We start from the raw sequence: 21,896 nt of genomic DNA on the forward strand, positions 1-21,896 counted from the left end.
ACTCTAAAATTTCTTGCTTGATCAGTCCTATTCAACATATTCATAAATGATCTGGAAAAAGAGGTAAACAGTGAGGTGGCAAAATTTGCAGATGATACAAATTTACTTAAGATAGTTAAGACCCAGGCAGATGGTGAAGAGCTACAAAAGGATCTCTCAAAACTGGGTGACTGGGCAACAAAATGGCAGATGAAATATAATGTTGATAAATGCAAAGTAATGCACATTGGAAAGCATAATCCCAACTATACATATAAAATGATGGGGTCTAAATGAGCTGTTACAATTCAAGAAAGAGATCTTGGAGTCATTGTGGACAATTTTCTGAAAACATCCACTCAATGTGCAGCGGCAGTCAAAAAAGCAAATGGAATACTGGGAATAATTAAGAAAGGGATAGATAATAGGATAGAAAATATCATGTTGCCTCTATATAAATCCATGATACACCCACATCTTGAATACTGTGTGCAGATGTGATAACCCCATCTCAAAAAAAGATATATTGGAATTGGAAAAGGTTCAGAAAAGGGCAACAAAAATTATTAGGGGTATGGAACAGCTTCCATATGAGGAGAGATTAATAAAACTGGGACTTTTCAGCTTGGAAAAGAGACAGCTAAGGAGAAATATGATTGAGGGCTATAAAATCATGACTAGTATAGAGAAAGTAGATAATAAAGTGTTGTTTACTACTTCTCATAACACAAAACTAGGGGTCAGCAAATGAAATTAATAGGCAGCAGGTTTAAAACAAATAAAAGGAAGTATTTCTTCACACAATGCACAGTCAACCTGCGGAATTCCTTGCCAGAGGATGTTGTGAAGGCCAAGACCATAACAGGGTTCAAAAAAGAACTAGATAAATTCATGGAGGATAGGTCCATCAATGGCTATTAGCCAGGATGGGCAGGAATGGTGTCCCTATCCTCTGTTTGCCAGAAGCTGGGAATGAGCGACAGGAGATGGATCACTTGATGATTACCTGCATTCATTCCCTCTGGGACACCTGGCACTGGCCACTGTTGGAAGACAGGATACTGGACTAGATGGACGCTTGGTCTGACCCAGTAGGGCCATTCTTTTGTTCTTAAGCCAAGTAACATTTTTTAGAGATAAGCAATTACTTCTGAGATTGGGATTTTACTATGCAAATGCTGATAGACCTTTAACCAAAGTGGCATGAGCACTGCTAAAATATTAAACAACATATCAGTATCTTCTTTTTCTCAGTTCATCAGAACTAGTATATTCCCCTTTTGGAAAGCATGAGGTGTCATGAAGTGGTAAGTTTGCCATTTACATTTACTGTGCAGTGTGGGACTACTTGCAGAGGAAGATACTGTTTCATGCAAGGGTGGCAGATTCTGGTCCAAATATTTTGCAGTTATACAGCCTCTCTCCTCTGCTGACTCCAAAGAGTTCCCTTTATCCTTTGCAGAAGATAGGTACAAGGACTATGCGTCACTTAATTCCATTTAAATCCTCAGAATTTTCACTCAGAGTGCTTTACAAATATTGATAAATCAGGATTTGAGGCACCCAAGTTTGTATATTTCAGCCTATGTAGACAAGTGGGGAATATAGCCCAAGTTTTTTCATTTCCAGCCTCCTGTTCTAGCCACTGGAACACATTTCCCCATATATGTCCACCAGATAATAAAATCTTAAACAGTAGATCTACCCAGAGGAATGGGATACTCCAGGAATCACAGTTAATAGAAAAGGAAATGCAAAAGATTAACTCTTCTTAGCTCCTCCATTATATTCTGTTTGATGTGAGATAGTAGCCACTTCCTATTATGACCCTTAGGTACTTGTGAATCTTAGAAGGACATAAAACAAACTAAGTTCTGTCTTTGTGATCAGATTTGGAAAAAAACAGCAGGCTGCTTACATTATTACAGCCAAACTATGCCTCACGAAATAAGTATTTCAAGTCCATTAAAAATGAAAAGGGCCATGAATGTATTAATAATGGATTTATGAATTACTATGAATCATTTTCCCCCTCAAATTTATCAATGCATAAGGAAGACAAGCTTTTTTTTTTAACTCAGAATAAATTTACAGTGTCTCAACTCAATGAGAGGCAGTGGGACTATTATACTTGGCATAGCATATGTTTATAGATCTTCCAGCTCTTTTTATGCTTTCTCTTTCCCTAAATTCATTACAAATAATGAAGCTCTTCTTGTCGTCCATGCAAGAGTCTTGGACACACAGAATAACACTGGAAGAAATCAAATTTGCCCCATATCTTTCAGCACAGAATAGAAAAGCAGTAGTTGAAATGAAGTCTTGAACCAAATTCTTTAAGACCTGGAAGAACTGTTAGAATCAGTAACTGATTTCAGTGTTGCTTCTAAAACTTAATTCCCTCCAAGGTATTTGGTTATTTGACTGTAGAAAACTTGATTGCACTGAATCTCCACTTATACTATGATAACTGCGTGTTATCCTAGAGGGTCTTCTGCTTAAGGGACAATAGACTGGGGTATTCTTCTCTGGACATACATGGACCTCCGGTGTGCCCTTGGGCAAGTCACTTAAGATTTCTGTCTCAGTCTCTCCATCTGTAAAAATGGAATAGTAACAATACTGACCTACCTCACAGGCAGTGGCTGGGACTCATTCATCATTGTTCCATATTTGCTTTGAGACTTTTCAATGACAAGTGCCATCAAATGATCAGAATAAGATGTTTCCTCTCCATGGAATTAAAAGCTCAACACTTAGCTTCAAACCCATACGATTCCATTGATTTCAGATTATCAGTGCTCAGAGACACAGAATTTTGGCTCAGTATCTGTTGATTGCCCCAAAGGCATAGATTCACCCTCTATATCACTGCACTCCCTGCTGTCTGGTCAAATATTGCACTACTGATCTGTGTACAGTATTCTTACTCACTTGCACCTGAGGGTGAGCTGATCACCACTGCTCTTTGCGTGTGTTTGTTCAAATGGTTTATTACTTTGATTCTGCCCTTATCCTTACTAAAGCTACTCTTTTAATCTCTCTCACTGCAAATGGAAAGCTTGGTTTTAGAACTGAAGTCTTTCAAAGCTGGTAAAACTTAAGTGAAATTAGCTAGTGTGTTGAAAGGCACCAGGATTGAGATCCATGTTAATGTCTGTTTCTCAGTGTAAATGATAAGGCACAGCATAGAGAGCAGCACAAGATTCTCCTCTACTAGTGGGCTTCAACCCAGGTTTGAGTGACCACCTCTAGTTGTGAGAGAGTGGCTTTTTTCTCCAGCCTCATTTAAGGCCTCATCCAAAACCTGCTGAAATGTTCCCCTTGAATCCAGTGGGGTTTGGATTAGGTTCTCGGATTTTGGCCTTTGTATTGAGAGTGCTATCTGTCTTGCTAATTAGCATTGGTGGTTCAGATGATGGGACATTGGGAACATGACTGAAAAAAATAAACTCACTATGTATTTTTCATACGTAATGCCTTCTGGTTACTACCAACCTGTGGCCAAGTTTGAATCAATGAGGTGGAGCAGAAAAGTTCCATAGGTTGTTGCCAATCTCCCGAAGCAAACAGACTCATGCCAGACTAACTTTTTGTACAGAAGTGCCACATTTTTTTGAAGTGACCTCAAAGCTGTCCACATACTGACATTTTTTTCATACTCACAGAGGAGTAAGCTGAGAGGGTTTGGGGTTTTTTGGTTTTTTTGTTATATAACAAAAGTTAGTATACTAGAAAAAAAAAGTAGTCCTGATGTAAGTACTGAAACAAAGTAAACCAAGTGATACTAATTATCACAATTGCCTCCCATGCTGCTAATTTAAGGTTCTATAATGATGTAAAGACATTGACAAGAAATAGGCACACATTTTGAAAACTAGTCTGAGTGAGAAAAAAGTTAGGCGAAACGGAGTATACTTCCTGCATGAAAATGTGAACATGGGAGGGACAGGGACTGTGTCTTCAATCCATTTACCCCAGATTTGTACTGAAAATTGGTGTAATGGAGTGCAGAATCATAATTATTTAATTAATATATTATAGTAGCACCTAGAGGTCCCAATTAGATTGGAGCTCCATTGTGCTAGGCACTGTGTGAACACAGTAAAAGGCAGTCTCTCCTTATAAACTAAATAGACAAGTCAGACAAATAGTGTGAAACAGAAAGTAGTATTGTGCCCAAGGTCACAATGTGGTGGAGCTGAAAACTGAATCCAGGTTTTGTTCAATGCTTTATCTACAGGACCAACCTGCTGCCATCAAAAATCAACCCCATTATAGCAAAGTATCACTTGCTAAAATAGAGCCTGATTCCCCACTGCCTCATACCTTGTATAGTCATATACACTTGTACAAAGTGGTACTATTTGTAGCACTTTACACACATCCTGTCAACTTTGCTCAGGTCTTCGGGTCTACACCAGGTGCAAGGCAGCAGAAAATCAGGACCAGGAAAAAAAAAAGAGAGGCAAGGATCTGTCCTTGCAAAGGAAATGCTGAATCTGCCAGAGTTAGGCCGAGTTTCCCCAATGCTGAACCACAGGTGTTAATGTTAAAGGGAAGAATCATCCTCCAGTTTGTGGAAGATGTTGCTCTTCTCTTAGATCAGAAGACTGGATCCTCACCTGTTGCACCACTTCAGAGCTCCTGAATAGGCTTCACGGGAGACGCTCTTCTTGTCTGCAAGTGAGGTGAGACTATTTCTGTAGTCATTTTTCCTTTCTTCCATTTCTAGATCTTCCCTGGTCTTCTCTCCTCCATCTTCTATTTTTATCTTCCTACCCTTCTGTCTATGACTTTTTCTTCTCTTAATTTTTCATCCTCCACTCAGCCCCCTTCACTACATCTCTCCCTACCCCTTTGTCATTCTCCTCCCCCATCTAATGCATCTCCCTTTTCATTCCTCACCCTCTCCCTCTTTAGCACCTCTAGTCTCCGACACCGGTAGCCACTCAAATGTCTAACAGCACTAGCATAGTTAGCATTAGGCACCATTTCTGCCAAGCTTACACAGCATGCAAAACTGATTCAGAGGGATTGAAATGTCAAAACATCTGTCATGGCCCATGGAGCAGCCCTGTGGGCTGAAATGAATCCTGTAAAAGGGACTGGATAACTGTCCATCCTAAAATAATTGAGGAATGGAAAAAAAGTGCCTGTGGAATGCACACTGTCTGTATGACACATGAAGCTCTCAATCGCTGGAAGCAAAGAAACAGGCAAAATGACTAAGTGGCATTTTGACTAGGAGAATTCAGAGGGAAGAGCCAGGATTGGACAGAGAAGTTCAGATAAAAAATGTGATCTGAACTTTTGCCGCAGACTTGAACTTTTGGGCGGGGGAAGGGGGGCGGAAATGGGAATTATACTGTTGAATTTTTTATTCACATTTTGCATTCTGACCTCCCTCTGCATTTCCTTGTTTTGGCTGGAAGTGGGAACACCAAGACACCATGAGGGGAAAAGTCTGGGAAGCCTTTTGGTTCGGACTGCAAGCTTTTCAGGACGGGTACTGTCTCTCCTTGTGTGTGTATGTTGTGTCCCTCCTCTGTGCCTGAGTCTATTACCGCCCTCAGTTACACAGCCTGGCTCTTTAGCTCAGGCTGCAGCATCTCATGCCTTTAGGTCTGACCAACATGTAGAGGATTTAGCACAATGGGGTCTAAATTGTGGTCTATGGGCACCACTGTAATACAAACAATACTAACTGGACATTCTTCTGGCCGATCCGGAAGACGGAAGTCTCAAACGGAGCTCATTTGTGGCCAGTCCTGTAAACTGAGGAGGTTCTGAACATTTTCAGAAAAGCAACCAACAGTGGAGTACTTACCTGCACCAATCCTTGTGTGGGTTTGCTCTTCATTAACACTCACCATTAACACTCAGGATGACAGGTGACGGATCCAATTAACCACTGGAGCTCCTATCCATCCCAAATTAATCTCCGACGTAAGAGACTGCTAGTTATCACCTTAGCTTTTCAAAGACAGACAGGATCTGGAGTCTAATGAGAACAGGTAATGTAATGTGGTGTGCTAATAATACAGCTAATCTATCATACTCAAAACATTTAAGGCCTGACTTCTAGCTCTCTGCCTACATTGCACTCAGAGCAGTGGCTGCGGCACATGTACCCATATCTGAGCTAGCTTTGATCTAACTAGCTGAAATAATAAAAACAGTGAGGCTGTGGCAGCACGAGTGATCTGCTCGAGTGCATATTCAGGGTCTTGGGTGGGCTTGTGAAGCACCTGCTGCTGTAGCTTCACTATTCTTATTCAAGTCAGCTAGATCAAAGCTAGCTCAGGAATGTCTACACATGCTGAAGCCATGCCTCTGACTGCAGTGTAGACATTCCCAAAGGTCATCTGCCTCTTAGGGTGTCACATTGCACATCCATTTTTCACTGCACATGCAAATGTGATATTTGCATGTGTAAGTAGCTAGGGCTAAAATTGTTATGCTGAGCATCACAGCCCCTAATTCTGAAGTGCCTAGAAAATCACAGTGTGATGGGGCATCTGCCTCACACTGGCCAGTAAGGGGTTAATAGAGCCCTAGGGACACTGCATGAAAAGTAGCCAATAGGAGAGGGGCTGTGGGGACTAGCCAATCAGGACCCAGCAGGCCCATATAAAAAGAGCCTCAGGGCAGAGCAGGGTCAGTAGCTGTCTGCAACCCTGCAGCACTTTGGACAGAGCTGTGCCAGCAGGAACCCAGGGAGAAGAGAAGGAGCTCTGGATGGCATGTTGAGACTGAGGAGGGTGCTGTAGCCATGGGGAAGTGGCTTGGGGAAATGCAGCAATAGGAGAGGCAAAGGAATGCAGAAAGTGACTATGGTTCAGTGGGTCCCTGGGCTAGGACCCAGAGTAAAGGGTGGACCTGGGTCCACCTAGTGGCCAGTGGAGAAGTGGCTGGACTAGGAGCTAAACTCTCATGTAAGGGGGAAACATGTATAGTGACACTGACAGTGGGCTGAGCCACCAAGAGGATGCTGCAGTTCCTGATACTGTGAGAAGGTTGAATGTGAACTGTAGAGAAGGAGTGCAGACTGTAGATGGGGTATTGGCCTTGAGCTAGTCCCCAGGAGGAAGCACCAGTCCAGTGGATGCACCCTGTGACACAGGAACAGCACTGAGATTTACAAAGCCTGAGTTAGGTGCCCAGGCTCCATGTGCAATAAATGCGGGGAGGGGTGATGAGGTGCTCCACTCATTGCTTGGTGGCACCTCCTTAGTTCTCCAGATAAACCACAGCTCTGCCACCAAGTATGACACCCTTTACAGTGGTTATTTGGTCTGTGGTTCTCCTCTGTTATTCCTGGGCCTCTCATGCAGCAGTGCTGTCTTCTTCAAACCTTAGCCCTCTGGCTAAGTCACATTAAAATTCTCCCCCCCTTCCAGGGTATCGCAAACTGTCCCAGGTAGTCTGCTCCCCCATCCCCTCCAGTTACTGGTAGGGAAACTTGGCCCTGCCCTCTGCATGGGGTTTAACTTCAGGGACCTTCAACCCAGCAGCTCAGGGCTTTTACTCTCCAGCCCTTAGTGCTCCTTCCCTGGACTGCTTCCTACTCTGTCTTTGCAGCTTCCTGCTCTTCCCTCTTGTATCAGGGAGTACAACTGCAGGTTTCCTTCCCCAGCCTGCCAACTTCCTCTCTATAGATCCTGCTCAGCTCCTCCCCACAGCTGGACTTCATCTACCATCAGGGCCTAGCATTCCCTATGTTTCCTCCACATGCACCCTAAGGTTAATTGACCTAATTTACTCCTTCAGGCCTGGTGTGGGGAAGATAGGTGTCTTAGACTGCGATTCACAAAAACCCACATGCTAGGTAAGGGGTTGCCTAAACTAGCCAATAGGAGATGTCAACCAGAGGGGTATGTACTAAGTGCTTCCTCTCTCTCAGAGATAGGCACCTAACCAGGCTGCAAGGAGGCAGCTGGCCCTGCTAGTGATTCTCAGTCAGAAACACTCTTTGGAGTTAGGTGCCTATAACGGATTTGCAAGGAGCTCGGGTGGGGAAGACCTCCTTCATAACGTTCAGCCCACTGGTTGGTGTATTCACTTGGGATGTAGAAGATCCAGTTCAAGTCCCTCCTGAGGGATGAAAAGGAATTTCAGTTGGTAACTGCCAGTTTCTCAGGTGAGCACCCTAACAACTGGGCTATGGGATAGTCTGATGTTAGTTTCCCTCAGTCTCTCCTGTTGAAGTTACACTACTGTGGATTTAATAATTAAAGAGCCTTCTGGGCCAGAGAAAGCAGAACCATGACAAGCACTCTGTAGCCTGGTGGTTAGAGCCCTTACCCAGGATCCAGTCCCCCTCCCCCAATAACTCTTTATTTATTCATCCACAGTAGAGCAGGCTCAAGAGGAGAGGCTGAAGGAGCCTCACCTCAGAATCTCTCATAGCCCAGTGGTTGAGGCACTCAACTACAATGTGGCATGAGCCAGTTTAAATTCCTTATCCTCAGTTGGAGGGGGACTCTCACTGAGTGAGAACTCCAACCATTGGGCCAAAAGTTCTGAGGGAGGTGCTCGTCCCTGCCCCTCTCCCCCAGCTGCCCTGTGTGTATTCGCATGAGGGGCCCAATCCAGTAGGGAGCCTCTGGGAATGCCTACCAGATTGGTCCCCTCATGCTACTTGGGTGGCTGAATGCCCATCTTCTCCTGGTTTGTGGTTCACAGTGGGCCTTAGGCAGAAGACAGGTACCCAGGAGCCTAGAGTGAGGCAGCAGTGCACATGCTCAGAAGCAGAAACTTAGACACCTAAGTACTTTTGTGAATCTAGGCCTAGATGCCTAACCATATGCATGGCTAGTACCTGATTTGCAAGGGAAGTTGCATTAACGTATGCAGATATTTACACAAAAATCTATGCAGACTTCAGGCCTCTCTTTTTTAAAAGTCAAGGTCTGAATTTATGATGTTTTTATATAGTTTTCTCCCTAGAAACACTACCCTGCATGGTCCACCAGTGCTTACCATCTTCTCCAGTGGAGCTGTAATGTATACCTAATTTCTTCACTGAATGCAGCAATCTAGGATTTCCCATGCTATGTCAGATGCCACTCTGTTAGTCATCTGCCTCTGACAGTGTCCCGTACCAGATGCTACTGGGAAAGGTCAGACTTCTTTCTCTTCCACCTAGATAACTGCAAGACTGAATATGAGGTTAGGCTAGAACTCTTGTCTGATACACTCATTGATTAGTTGATGCCCTGAGTCATGAGATTTGATTACCTTTTAGGTACTTATAAAATGCTTGCTAGCATGGTTTCCTAGTGCTTATAACCCTGTCTTACCACGCAAATATCACTGGCACAGCATGATCATCCCTGCACACACCCCACTGGAAATCTAGACATTATATTTAACTCTGTGACCATGTGAGGCAGCAAATGACACAGAATGGCCATGTGCTGTGGGAAGAAATGTTTCCTTTTTTTGGTTTTAAACTCATCTGCCATTAATTAGAGTGACCCCTTGCTCCTCCGTTATGGGATAGAATCATAGAACTGGAAGGGACCTTGAGAGGTCATCTAGTCCAGTCCCCTGCATTCACGGCAGGACTAAGTATTATCTAGATTGTGGCACATAATGGAGGGAGTAATCAGTTTTTAATATGCCCTCCTAATCTTTTTAAATATCTCAATCAAACCCTCCTGCACTGTTCTCCTTTCCAGGCTAAATAATCAATTCGGTCTCTCCTATATATAGGTCTCAACACATCACCTTTCTCACCCTTCTCTGGAACATTACATTTCTAAGTCAGCTGCTTCCTTAAAAGCGGGGGTGATACAATATTTCATTGGATTCTTAATGCACCAATTTCTAACAAGTGCTGTAGCATGCATTCCCTGGTACTTACAGAATATATTGTACAACTGGACAAATTCAGATCCAGATTTCAAATAACCCCCAGTTCCAGGTGTTTGTATTCTGGGGTTTTGGTTCATCTCTAGTATAACTGGTTTCAGAGTAGCAGCTGTGTTAGTCTGTATCTGCAAAAAGAAAAGGAGTACTTGTGGCACCTTAGAGACTAACAAATTTATTTGAGCATAAGCTTTCTCATAAATAAACTTGTTAGTCCCTAGGGTGCCACAAGTACTCCCGTTCTCTAGTATAATTGTTTTTTAAAGAAAACCTGTATTCGACACTGGTGAGGCCTCATCTGGAGTACTGTGTCCAGTTTTGGGCCCCACACTACAAGAAGGATGTGGAAAAAGTCCAGTGGAGGGCAACAAAAATGATTAGGGGACTGGAACACATGAGTTATGAGGAGAGGCTGAGGGAACTGGGGATGTTTAGTCTACGGAAGAGAAGAATGAGGGGGGATTTGATAGCTGCTTTCAACTACCTGAAAGGGGGTTCCAAAGAGGATGGCTCTAGACTGTTCTCAGTTGTAGCAGATGACAGAACAAGGAGTAATAGTCTCAAGTTACAGTGGGGGAGATTTAGGTTGGATATTAGGAAAAACTTTTTCACTAGGAGGGTAGTGAAACACTGGAATGTGTTACCTAGGGAGGTGGTGGAATCTCCTTCCTTAGAAGTTTTTAAGGTCAGGCTTGACAAAGCCCTGGCTGGGATGATTTAACTGGGGATTGGTCCTGCTTTGAGCAGGGGATTGGACTAGATGACCTCCTGAGGTCCCTTCCAATCCTGATATTCTATGATTCTATCATTCTAAGAACACAACTGCTGCCCACATTCATCTGTCATTAGAAATGTGTGTGGCCAGGGGAAAAAGTCCCACATGATCCCACTGCTAGTCAAGCGTTATCATTGCTCAAGCTCTTTAGTTGATAAACTCCCTGGTGACTGGAAAGAAATCCCCAAACTGGAGGCCTAAAGTCAAAGCAGACAGGTTGGCAGGTGGAGCCCAGAAAGGAATGCACCTGTAGCCTTTCAGTGAGGGGCTTACAGAGCAGTTAGTCATTTCTCTGAGAGTAGGTGGGATAAGGCCTTGGGGAAGGTAAGGAATGAGCCTTGCAAAAGGTTAAGAGCTGAATTAGGTCTTTGTGAGAATCTGGGACAATGGAGCTGTAAGGGTGGAGAGAGCAAATGTAGCACTCCAGCAGTGATAGATGTGGGCTTGATTCTCCACAGCCTTTAAGCAATTTACACCAGTGCAGAAGAATTGCAAAGTAGGGCTGGTTGAAGTGTTTATTCTGAAGCTGGTTTTTGGCAGAAGATGGGGCAGGGGCTTGAAAATTATATTATATAAAAGTGATAAGTGTCTGCTTTCCAGGGAAAAATCTTGGGTTTTTTTGTTTGGTTGGTTAGGGTTTTTTTTTTTTTTTTGAGAAAACTAACCTCCCCAAAACCAACATATTTTTGTTGAAAATCAAAATATTTCAATTTGGAAATGCTGCCATAGTGCTTCACGGGTGTACTAGCTGAATTACCTCATATCCCTATTCTCCATTATGGGTCAAGCTTCCCGCTTAGGCTATAGCTCCCATGACCCCTGGACTTCCAAGGAGAAGAACTGCTTCTCCCCAAGATGGGAGACTGTGGGATATTGTGGGAGATGTCGTCTATCCACTGAGACCTCTCTATAGAGGAGCATAGGAACATGAGACACTTGAACTGCTACTCCCATGAGGTATCATGGCTACATTTCTAAATTAAAAACGTTTCATTTTTGTCATTACTACTGCTGACATGTCATGAAATAAGGTAAAAATAACTAAGTGATAGAGAAATAAACTAAAATAAATTTTGAAACAACAAATTTTGAAATAATTTTAGATGAAAATTTGGGGGAATTTCCATAGCAAAGGAAATTTTGAAAATATTTGCTTTTTATTCCAATTTGGAACAACAACAAATTTTGAAATGTCAAAATTTCCTGTCAAATGGATATTACATATTTGGGCCCACTCTGTCCACCATTGAAGCGCAGTGTCCTTCAGGTGGAATGTGACAGCAGATTAACAGGATGGTAGATTATTAAACACAAGCCTAGAACACAGAGGAGAATTTATTATCATGACTCATTAAAAACACAGGGAGAGTTTTAGAAAATATAGTAACTAGAGTTAGAATTTAGCCAGGATTTTTGGGCTGATATCACTATTCTTTGAGAAAGTATTACGGATCTTTTAGTTACCATATAGCCGGAAGCTCGGTTTTATTTATTTTTTCTTCCCTCAAAGACAGCAACTCTATTAATGAAGTGCTCCTGAATACCAATCTGGGGCAGTGGTTCACTATAAAGTCAAAGGGAAGTGCACTCCCTCCTAAATCACTTTCTGCAGTACCTTGAAAAATAGATGCATTGGTTAGATAATATACCCTGTGATACTTGTGGCTGGTGATCTTTGCCAACAGATCCCAGACATTTCTGAACCAATGCTGTCCTTCTCTTTTTTTTATAGAATATCATTGGTGAACCCATTTGCAGAACAATAATATATTTGTATATATACCTGAGATAAAAACATGTTTAATTTGTATGATTTTATAGCCACCATTTGTCCAGGCACGGTGCGGGCTAAAAGCTTACTTTTTAGATGCAAAATGAGGCTGACAAGCAGCAACTAACAGATGTAGAATTAAAAAAAAACCCCTGTTTTGCCAAAAAGGATAAAAATATAAACGTGGGTAAAAACTGTCCAAATCAGATGCTTAAAATTAATCCAGGTTTTTTAAAAATGACAAGTGATTTGTGGTGTGTCTGCTTTTCAATGCCCAATTTGAGATATCTCAAAGGGGCCCTGATTTTCAAAAAGAGCAGAGCATTCATCCACTAAATCTGTTACCCAGAAACTGACCTACCCGGAATCACCTGTCACATCTGAAAATCTTAGCCTGGGTACCTATGCATGGGACCTGACGTTAAGTGACTAGCCCGCAGTCACACAGTATGTCTGTGGCAGTCCTCGGGACAGAACTTGGTTTCCCTAATTCCTGACCTTTACAAAAAGATCAGCCTTCCTCCTTTTTTCCCAGCTTCCCGTGAGTCCCAAACTCAAAGGCAAGGGGGTGAAATCCTGACTCCATTTAAATCAATGGCAAACCTCGCACTGACTAGACTAGGTCCAGGATTTCCCCAGGAAACGCAAATGCCCACAAATCAAAGCTTGAAAAGTTATCGGTTGAACCTCATGTCCACCAGAACAGCTGAGCTCCATTCAGACTTTAAAACTTTCTATAGCAGCGTGGTTGTGTTGTTTGATTACTGTTTATATGTTCCTTGCCACTTCACAGGCAGAGCTTGACAGATCCTCCCCAGATCCTCACTATTGTATCCCTTAGAGGAAAGTCTCCAAAACAAAATGGACCCAGACAGGTGATGCCTCCTCCAGTGCTAATCTCCAGGGTGCCATTTTCTGCAGCTTAATTATCAGGTACAGCAACTACCACACAAGCATGAAAAAGTTCAATTCGTGTTATCCTGATCTTAATTGATGCCTACAATAAATTACGAGTTTGCCTAATTGCAGCTGCCTTCTGCCAGCAAGAAGGTGGGGCGAGAGGGTGAAATGACAATGTATGTCCAAAAATAGATGCTGCTTAAATCACTAATTTATTTAAAATATTGTCAAAGCCTTGAGCTGGTTCTAAAGGTAGAGCTGGAATACAAGCAGCACACTACTGACAAGGGGGGGCTTGCATTCAGGCACTCTTTGGGTATGTCTACACTGCAAGTAAAAACCCACATCTGCCCGGTACCAGCTGACTCAGGCTTGCAGGGTTCAGCCTGTGGGGCTATTTCATTGCGGTGTAGATGTTTGGGCTTGTGATGGAGCCCATCCTCTAGGACCTTGCAAGGTGGGAGGGTCCCAGAGCTTGGGCTGCAGCCAGAGTCTGCATGTCTGCACCACGGTTAAATAGCCCCTTAGCCCAAGCCCCATGAGTCCAAGTCAGCTGGCACGGGCCAGTCACAGGTGTCTAATTGCAAAGGAGACCTACCATTTGCCGCTGAGCCGTTCACTCAAGGATAGAGCTGGTTGGAGCATCATAGGCTATTTTGATTTTGTTATTGAATTATGCTATTTCACCAAAGCCAAGATGTTTTTCCAAGATCAATTTCGAAGATGTTTTTGATGGAAAATTTTCTCAGGTCCAAGGTGGACTCTCTGGCCATTTCCAGCCTTGCATAGTAAATAAAGCAACATTCTATTGCTGGTCTTAAGGGCTACAAAGGAGATGCAAAATTAAAATAGACCAGTGGTCAGTCCCTGCCAAGAAAGATTTCAAACCCTTCATAAATATACCTGGGGCAATACTATATGATGGAGAGAGACCTCTTTCTAAGACTGGTTGGTGATCACTTTTATGCCTTGCAACCCGACAACAGGTAGCTTTCAAAGGGCCTGATTCGTACACAAGCACTGAAGTCATTACCTGTTTGTGAGAGGGTGTTGGAGATTGCACCCACAGCATGTCAGGTGTGCTCTGTATTCATGCAAGAATGAAATTCACTTTTGTACGGTGTAGTGAGTCAGTTAAATGCTAATTAAGCCCTTAGAATAGGTCTGAAGTGGGATTTATCCAATACACAGGCTTTTTTGCTGGCCTCCTGCACAGGGATGCATTGCAATGTAAGACTCTAATCCTGTTTTGAGTTTGCTAAGCTTTTCACTTCAACAATATCTTGTGGCAGCAAGTTCCACAGGTTAATGTATGTCGGCTATTTTTTTCGCCTTTTATTTTTTATTTTAAATTTCCTTTAAACTTCCCAAATCCAATATGAATTCACAATATATAACAGCAAAAAAGACCAATGCAATTTGATGTTGCACATGCAGAAGCCTCCTGTCACAGATAAGAGAGGGGGCAGCCTTTCTCTCTACCAGACACGCACTACTGCAGTCTGCGTTCTGCAGAAAGATAGTGAAACTTCACAAAATCTTTACACACCATACACTTTTCTTGCTAGCTCATTTATGCAAGACTGTTGGAATTAAGTTAATGTGCCTTGCCTGCCTATGTGATAACTGAAGGATTAATTCAGCCTCCAGATATGCACACACAGATCTTAAGCCTGGACCCATAGGTACATAGATGCCCAAATCATGTTTTTAGGCTCCACTGTGATCCTGAGAACTCCTGCTTGACTGCCACCTAACCCTGCTGGCATCTAAATTCACTCAATGCCTAAGTTTTAAGTAGTAAAAATTTCCTATGCTCTTATGTTTCTGTCTTTGGGCACGTGTGTTGCTGGCTTCCTCTAAGCACCCAGACACCTATCTCCTGCCTCAGCCCCAGAGTGATCCAGAAAGCAGAAGACAGGTGCTCCTCCGCTTAAATTACAGGTGGGGCCTGATCTGGTAGGTGTGCTCCCTCCAAGACAAAGCAGCTGGGTGAGAAAAAGTGAGTCAGTGCTCACTCAGAACTTTTAGCTGAGTGGTTAGAACACTCAGCTGGGATTTAGAAACCCACCAGTTCAAGTCCCCCTGCTGCCAGAGGGGGTGACAGGATTTGAATGAGGGAGTGGCCTAACACCATGCTATGGAATAGGCTGATGTGGGACTCCCTCAATCTCTCCTATTTAATTTGCCGCACCTTAACTGAATGATTAAATATGAACTGGGCCAGAGCAAATGAGAATGACTCTATAGCCCAGTGGTTAGCACCTAAGAGATGGGAAAGCCCTTTTTGATCCCTTCTAATTACCAGTTCCAGTCCACCCTTTGCATGGTCTCCCATTTGAGGGTAGTAGCCAGGGAGCTAAAGGTTATAAAAGAGGACTTTTCCCCACATGTTGTGTAGAGCTTACACAGCCTCTGAGTACACCTGTCAGGCCACACCCACCACTTAGGCAGAAGAGCAACTAATTTCCTTAGTTACATGGACCACTAGCAGCGATAGGCACCTACTCATGGCCTGGACTTAGGTGCTTATCTCCATGAGAGGGATGAGGCTTAAGACACAGTTTCTGCCAATGACTAGCATAGGCAGGCCCCTGCCTAGAGTGCTGGTTTTTTGGGCTATATTCTAAGGTGCTTATCTCTCCTCATTCATTGTATAGGGAATCTAGGCACCTAATTCAGGCTTCGCGTATCGAACTGTTATTCCTGTGATTTTCTAGACATTAGGTGTTGCAACACCAAGTCCCTTTGTGCTAGGCCTTACTGACATTAGTGGGAGCTGTACCGGTGTATTGGATGGCAGAATTTTCTCTTCTCCATCTTATGCACCTGAAACCTCATACAAAACAAACAAACAAACAAAAACCAGTCAGCATAGTACTGAAATAAGACATCTAAGTTAACTGAGATGAGAAAGTCTTTTCCACTGATTCATCTGGATCTGGTTCTAAATCTTTGGTAAGGAGGTCAGAAATCTTGGACTGAGTGGTACACAAGGGCCACTCCAGAAAGTAATGAAGGGCAAGAGCTTCTGCTTTATAACATATCTTCTCTTCCCATGGGAGCTGCTGTGTGTTGCCTCTCATTCTGCACCTGTGACTCCTGTTGGAAGATGGTGTTTTTCTCCAGCTGTCTGCAGGAGCATATATCTTGAGAACTCTCCAAGGACACTCATGCCCCAAAGCTGCTATTGTGCTAAAAGGAGCCTCTCTGTTGTCAGGAATGAATTATGCTGATGACATACCTGCTTTTCAGGTGACATCTGCGTAAAGCTAAATCGCCAATCTTGTGCTGCCCTTCCAATCTTTTGAGATCTGATGTGATCCCAGAGCAAAAGGGCATGGCTACAGACCATGAATAGAGCTACAGTGTTGTGGAACTGGATTCTAAACGCAAGTGGCCTTCTGCACAGCAGATGGAAAAACGTGGGGGAAAAGAGGAAGATCACTTGGAGTGGGAATTCTTCAGGGCAGGGACTGTCATATTGTCCTGTGTTTGTAGAGCACCAAGCACAAAGAGATCCTGGTCCATGAGTGAGGCTCCTAGGTGCTACCACAGTACAAACAATAGATCATAAGAAGGAAGATATGAGAACCAGGAATCCTTGAATCTCACTTATCGTTACTCTAGCTTGCTGTGTTGAGTTCTATTGAGTTAGGAAACACAATGCACACATTTGACCAGCTGTTGCGATATTATATATATATATAATAATATATAATATCACAACAGCTGGTCAAATGTGTGCATTGTGTTTCCTAACTCATATATATAATGTTGTGATTCATATATCCATGTAATATGTAATAGGTCATTGAGTCCTGGTATGAATAACATGTGCTTGACATGAATACGTGTGTTGTAAGTTGGCAACCAAAGCAAGAATTTAAGATCAAGAACTATTAGAACTATCTGTGCAAAAACAATCTTATGTTCCAGGAAAAATACGGAGAATTAGCAGAAAAGAAAACAACACCAGCTGGACTGATATAAAATTGTATAAGAATTGGAGGAAATGGCATGCCTTGGATCATGACGGCCCGCCCAGGATTGTCTCTTTGGAATTGTATGCGTAGAAGGCCTCGTAAACAAAGGCAAAGAACCGATGATGCGATGGAATGAACTATAAATGGATGCCTATGATTTTGGCAAATTGGAGTCGTTTATTGGTCCAGAGCCCCGTATGGATATAGATGTGGTTTTTGTTGGGATATGTAAGGGTTAAGCAGAAAACTGGGAGACTGCTGGTGAACAGAAATGGTATTAAACAGTAGAGGCACAGCCAAGCACTGCTTCTGCGCTTGATAGATAAAGTGCAGACTCCTCTCTGTGTTTGATAGATTTAGGGCTACCCCTCTCCCATCCCTTCTCCTTGTTAAGGGTTTGATAAGGTTGCAGCTGCCTGAGGAATGTGGGGAATGTAAAGGATACCTTTTGGGTAAAAAGAAAAAGAGTACTTGTGGCACCTTAGAGACTAACCAATTTAGTTGAGCATAAGCTTTCGTGAGCTACAGCTCACTTCATCGGATGCATGAAGTGAGTTGTAGCTTTGAGCATAAGCTTTCATGAGCTGTAGCTCATGAAATAAATTGGTTAGTCTCTAAGGTGCCACAAGTACTCCTTTTCTTTTTGCAAATACAGACTAACACGGCTGTTACTCTGAAACCTGTCTTCTGGATAAAGTAGTGTTATCTCCCCCTCCCTTCCTTTCCCAGCTACACAGACTAGTTCAGGGTCATGGCCCCTTCCTTCCTTCCCTGCAAACTGCTGATCCAGGGAGTTTGTGACGGCAATAATAGCAAAGAAAGTATCTTCAAAGTAAAAATTCTCTGTAGAATATGCTAATACCATAAACAGTAATCAGGGGCAGGGATAATTATATTCAGTATAGAGTTATTAATATTCATTGTATGGGTGTTCATATTACTCCATAAGGGTTTTGGGGGTGTTGTAGTGAATGTAGGAATTTACTTACTAACTTAGACAAAACGAGTGTGCTGTAACTAATCCAGTGCTTACTTGACAATTGGGTCGAGGGGAACAAGTATTGCCATAATGAAGCCTGTACTCAAATCCACCTCTGGGTCAACCTGCTCTTTTTCTTCTAGCAGTTTTTGCCAGCTCTCAGCATCTTATGATCGGAAGGAATCTTTATTGGCCATTGGGACCATTCTGACCCTTGGACTCTGGTATAGTATGTTTGGGGTCTGAATGTGGAGTGAGTAAGGTTTGTTTTGTAATCAATAAGGAGCATTTAGAGTATTACATACTAACACTGTGTCCGGTATCTGCCTGCTCCCCATCCCGTAGGGAGACCTCTATTGCAGGTCCAACAACATGACTTCTGAGTCCTGGATCATATTTTGCTAGAAGTCACAGCCATGTTACTTACTCTTATCTACCACTGATTAGCAGTTAGTTGATTGACAAAAGTATACAGAACAGATAATGATTCAATGTAACCTCCTAGTTGCTGTGACACGTGGACACAGTCCTTTACTGTTACTTTTGATTGATCATTTCAAATAGACTAGGCTCCCTAGTGAACCTTGGGCTGCATCATCTTGACCATGACCATATGGAAGGAGGAAAGTTACTTGCTAAACATTTGTGGCTCTGGAAGAGCTATTGTTATGCCACATCTTCCCCTTTGAACATATGGTCAACGTTGTTGCATATGGGGTGGATTTATATCTTGTCAAATGTGGGCCCCCTGGAACAATAAGACTAATCTCTTTTTGGATCTCACGACATCCACTAAGTCAATCACCCAGGTCCCGCACTGGTACTGGCAACAAGACTATTTTCCATGCAGTGCTACCAGTGGATGGCCCACTGCTTGCTGTATGTATGTTTTAATAGCTTCTGGGGTCACATGCTGCACAGTGTGGCTGTTCTTTGACTCTACTCTCTCTCTACCTGGACGCACCATCTAATCTAGGATTCAAAATATAGGCACCATCTGCATACCCACAATGACACACAAAACAGAACTGGTTCTCTTTCCTCTGGCCCCTTCATGCTTTTGCTCACCCCCTCTCCCATGCTACAAATGGAGGGGAACACTGCATTTCCCTCCCCAGTGCATTGTGTATCCTATTGAATCTATTCACATGCTGTAGTCTTGTAGACCCTGTTGACCACTGCCATAATGAAAGCATAGCTGCAGCCTACACCAGGATTTATTTTTCATGGATTAGGATATCCAAGTTCCTCTCCTCACCTGAAGTGCTGAGAGAGGACACTCCTTGTGACATTTTTGTAGTTGCTTCAGCACTCTGAATCTCCTCCTGGCTGGAATTCTGTTTCACTGGTTTCCTCTCAGCTTCCGATGATCTGCAGAATGAGTTCAAGTCTCTGTAGGGCATGCTTCCAGCATCACAGGATAAGAACAATTGGATCTGTTTACAGTTTTCTTAATATTCTGCTTCTGGTTTGGAGCCAGATCCCGTGGTAAGTACCCATGAATGGTGGGTTGTGAATGTGAAGAATTGCTGACAAAAGCTGCTTAGGCTTGATGGCCATCAGAGAGTTTTGGACACATTCATTCAAAAATCCAAGTTATTAAAATCTGAATAATTGTCAGGCACATTCAACCTTCCTAAAGACCTAGCCTGTGGCTAATAAAAGGGGAATGGAGGGGTTTTTCAGATACCTGGACTTGGAGAATGAAAGGCAGTACCTTTCTGATATGACCACCTCTCATTTAACCCACATGGTTTACATATATCATGTACTCCCTAAAGTATTCAGTGCTGGAAATAGCCTTTTATGATAGCTAGTCTTTCCTCCATGCCAATGCAAGAGTGTTCTCTATATCTCAGACTCCAGTGCTTTCTCTAGTCTAGTATTAAATAACGCAAGCCATGATACTTCCTTCCCTACATTGGAGAAACTATTCAATAGCCTTCTAAATCTCACCCTTACGAAATTTCTTCTAATAGACAAAGGAAGAGACATATGCTGCTCTGAAGAGCTTAGTCATTCTCCCTGTTTGGGACTACCTGGGCCTACTCTTAGGGTTGCCAATGCTCCCGGTTTCACCAGGAGTCTCCTGTAGTCAAGCTCTATCTGCTGGAGGCTATTGAAGCCAATCCAGGAGATTTTAGGCCACTAAAAGTCCAGCGGGACTAAGACAGGCTCCCTATCTGCCCTGGCCACCCTCATGCCACTCCCGGAAGTGGCCAGCACATTCCAGCACAGGGGGGCAGGGGGTCTCAGCACACTGCCCCCTGCCCTGAGTCCTGAGTCTGCAATTCCCATTGGCAGGGATCTGCAGTCAATGGGAGCTGTGGGGGCAGTGCCTGAAGGTGCAGGTAACGCACGAAGCCCCCTGTCTCCTCCTCACCAGGAGCTACAGGGATGTGCCGGCCACTTCTGGGAGCAGCGCAGGGCCATGGCAGGCAGGGAGCATGCCTTAGCCCCGCTGCGCCACCGACCGGGAGCCGCCCAAGGTAAGTGCTGCCCAGCCAGCGCCCAAACCCCTCATCCCTTCCTGCACCCCAACCCCCTGCCCCCAGCCCTGAGTTCCCTCCTGCACCCAAACTCCCTTCCAGAGCCCGCACCCCTCACCCCCTCCCACACCCCAATCTCCTGCCCCAGCCCTGAGCCCCCTCCTGCACCCAAACTCCATCCCATCGCACCCCTTCCTGCTACCCAACCCTCTGCCCTAGCCTGGTGAAAGTGAGTGAGGGTGGGGGAGAGTGAGTGACAGAAGGAGGGGGGATAGAGTGAGTGGGGTGGGGCTTTGGAGAAGGGGCGGGCCTCAGGGAAGGGGCAGGGCAATGGTGTTTGGGTTTGTGTGATTAGACAGTTGGCAACCCTACCTACTCTAGGCCTGTTTTCTTTGTACTTAAGGCATCATCTTTACTTAGTAAGAATCATTTATATAATCTTTTTCTTCAAACTTTCAAATTTGTTTTCACTCTCTGGTATAAACATCTATCCATTTCTCTTCCCTGTTAAACACTCCACAGCTTGTCTCCTCAACAGTTGTATCAGAATCATTGATGCCGGGAGGGTCCCAGAGCTTGGGCTCCAGCCTGAGCCTGAATATCTACACAGCAATCTTTAGCCCCATAGCCTGAGCCAAAGTTAGCTGACCAGGGTCAGCCATCACCATGACATGGGTCTTTTACGCCTGTGTAGATGCACCCTGAGCCTAGGCACTAGCCAGCAGGGACCCCCTAACAAGTGTGGTGTACTGGATTCCTGCCTTCCTGTTGCATAGCGGATGAAGAGGATGGAGCCTCTGTGGAGGTTGGTCAAGGTGACTGTTGGAGAGTGGATCCTGAGAGTGGAATTGTGACAAGTCAAAGATTGTAACAGGCAAAAGGGAGCCAGAGAGTCAGACAGAAGGTCTGACTAGACTTGCCTGGAGAGATGGGCTAACTTAGGGAAGGTTAGTAGAGCTCTGAGCAGAAAACCTGAAGAGAGCTCCGCTTGGTGTCCCTAGCCCCAGAAGCTTACCACTTAGGTAGATTGTGGTGGGCTGTGGGGGGGAGAGATTCCTCAGAGAAAGTGAGGGACTCTCAAAGTCATCCCAGTAGCAAGGGTTAGTGCTGGGAGGTAACCTCAGACAGACCAGTCATAGTA

This window comes from Eretmochelys imbricata, chromosome 2, assembly GCF_965152235.1.
Source record: "Eretmochelys imbricata isolate rEreImb1 chromosome 2, rEreImb1.hap1, whole genome shotgun sequence".
Classification (NCBI taxonomy): domain Eukaryota; kingdom Metazoa; phylum Chordata; order Testudines; family Cheloniidae; genus Eretmochelys; species Eretmochelys imbricata.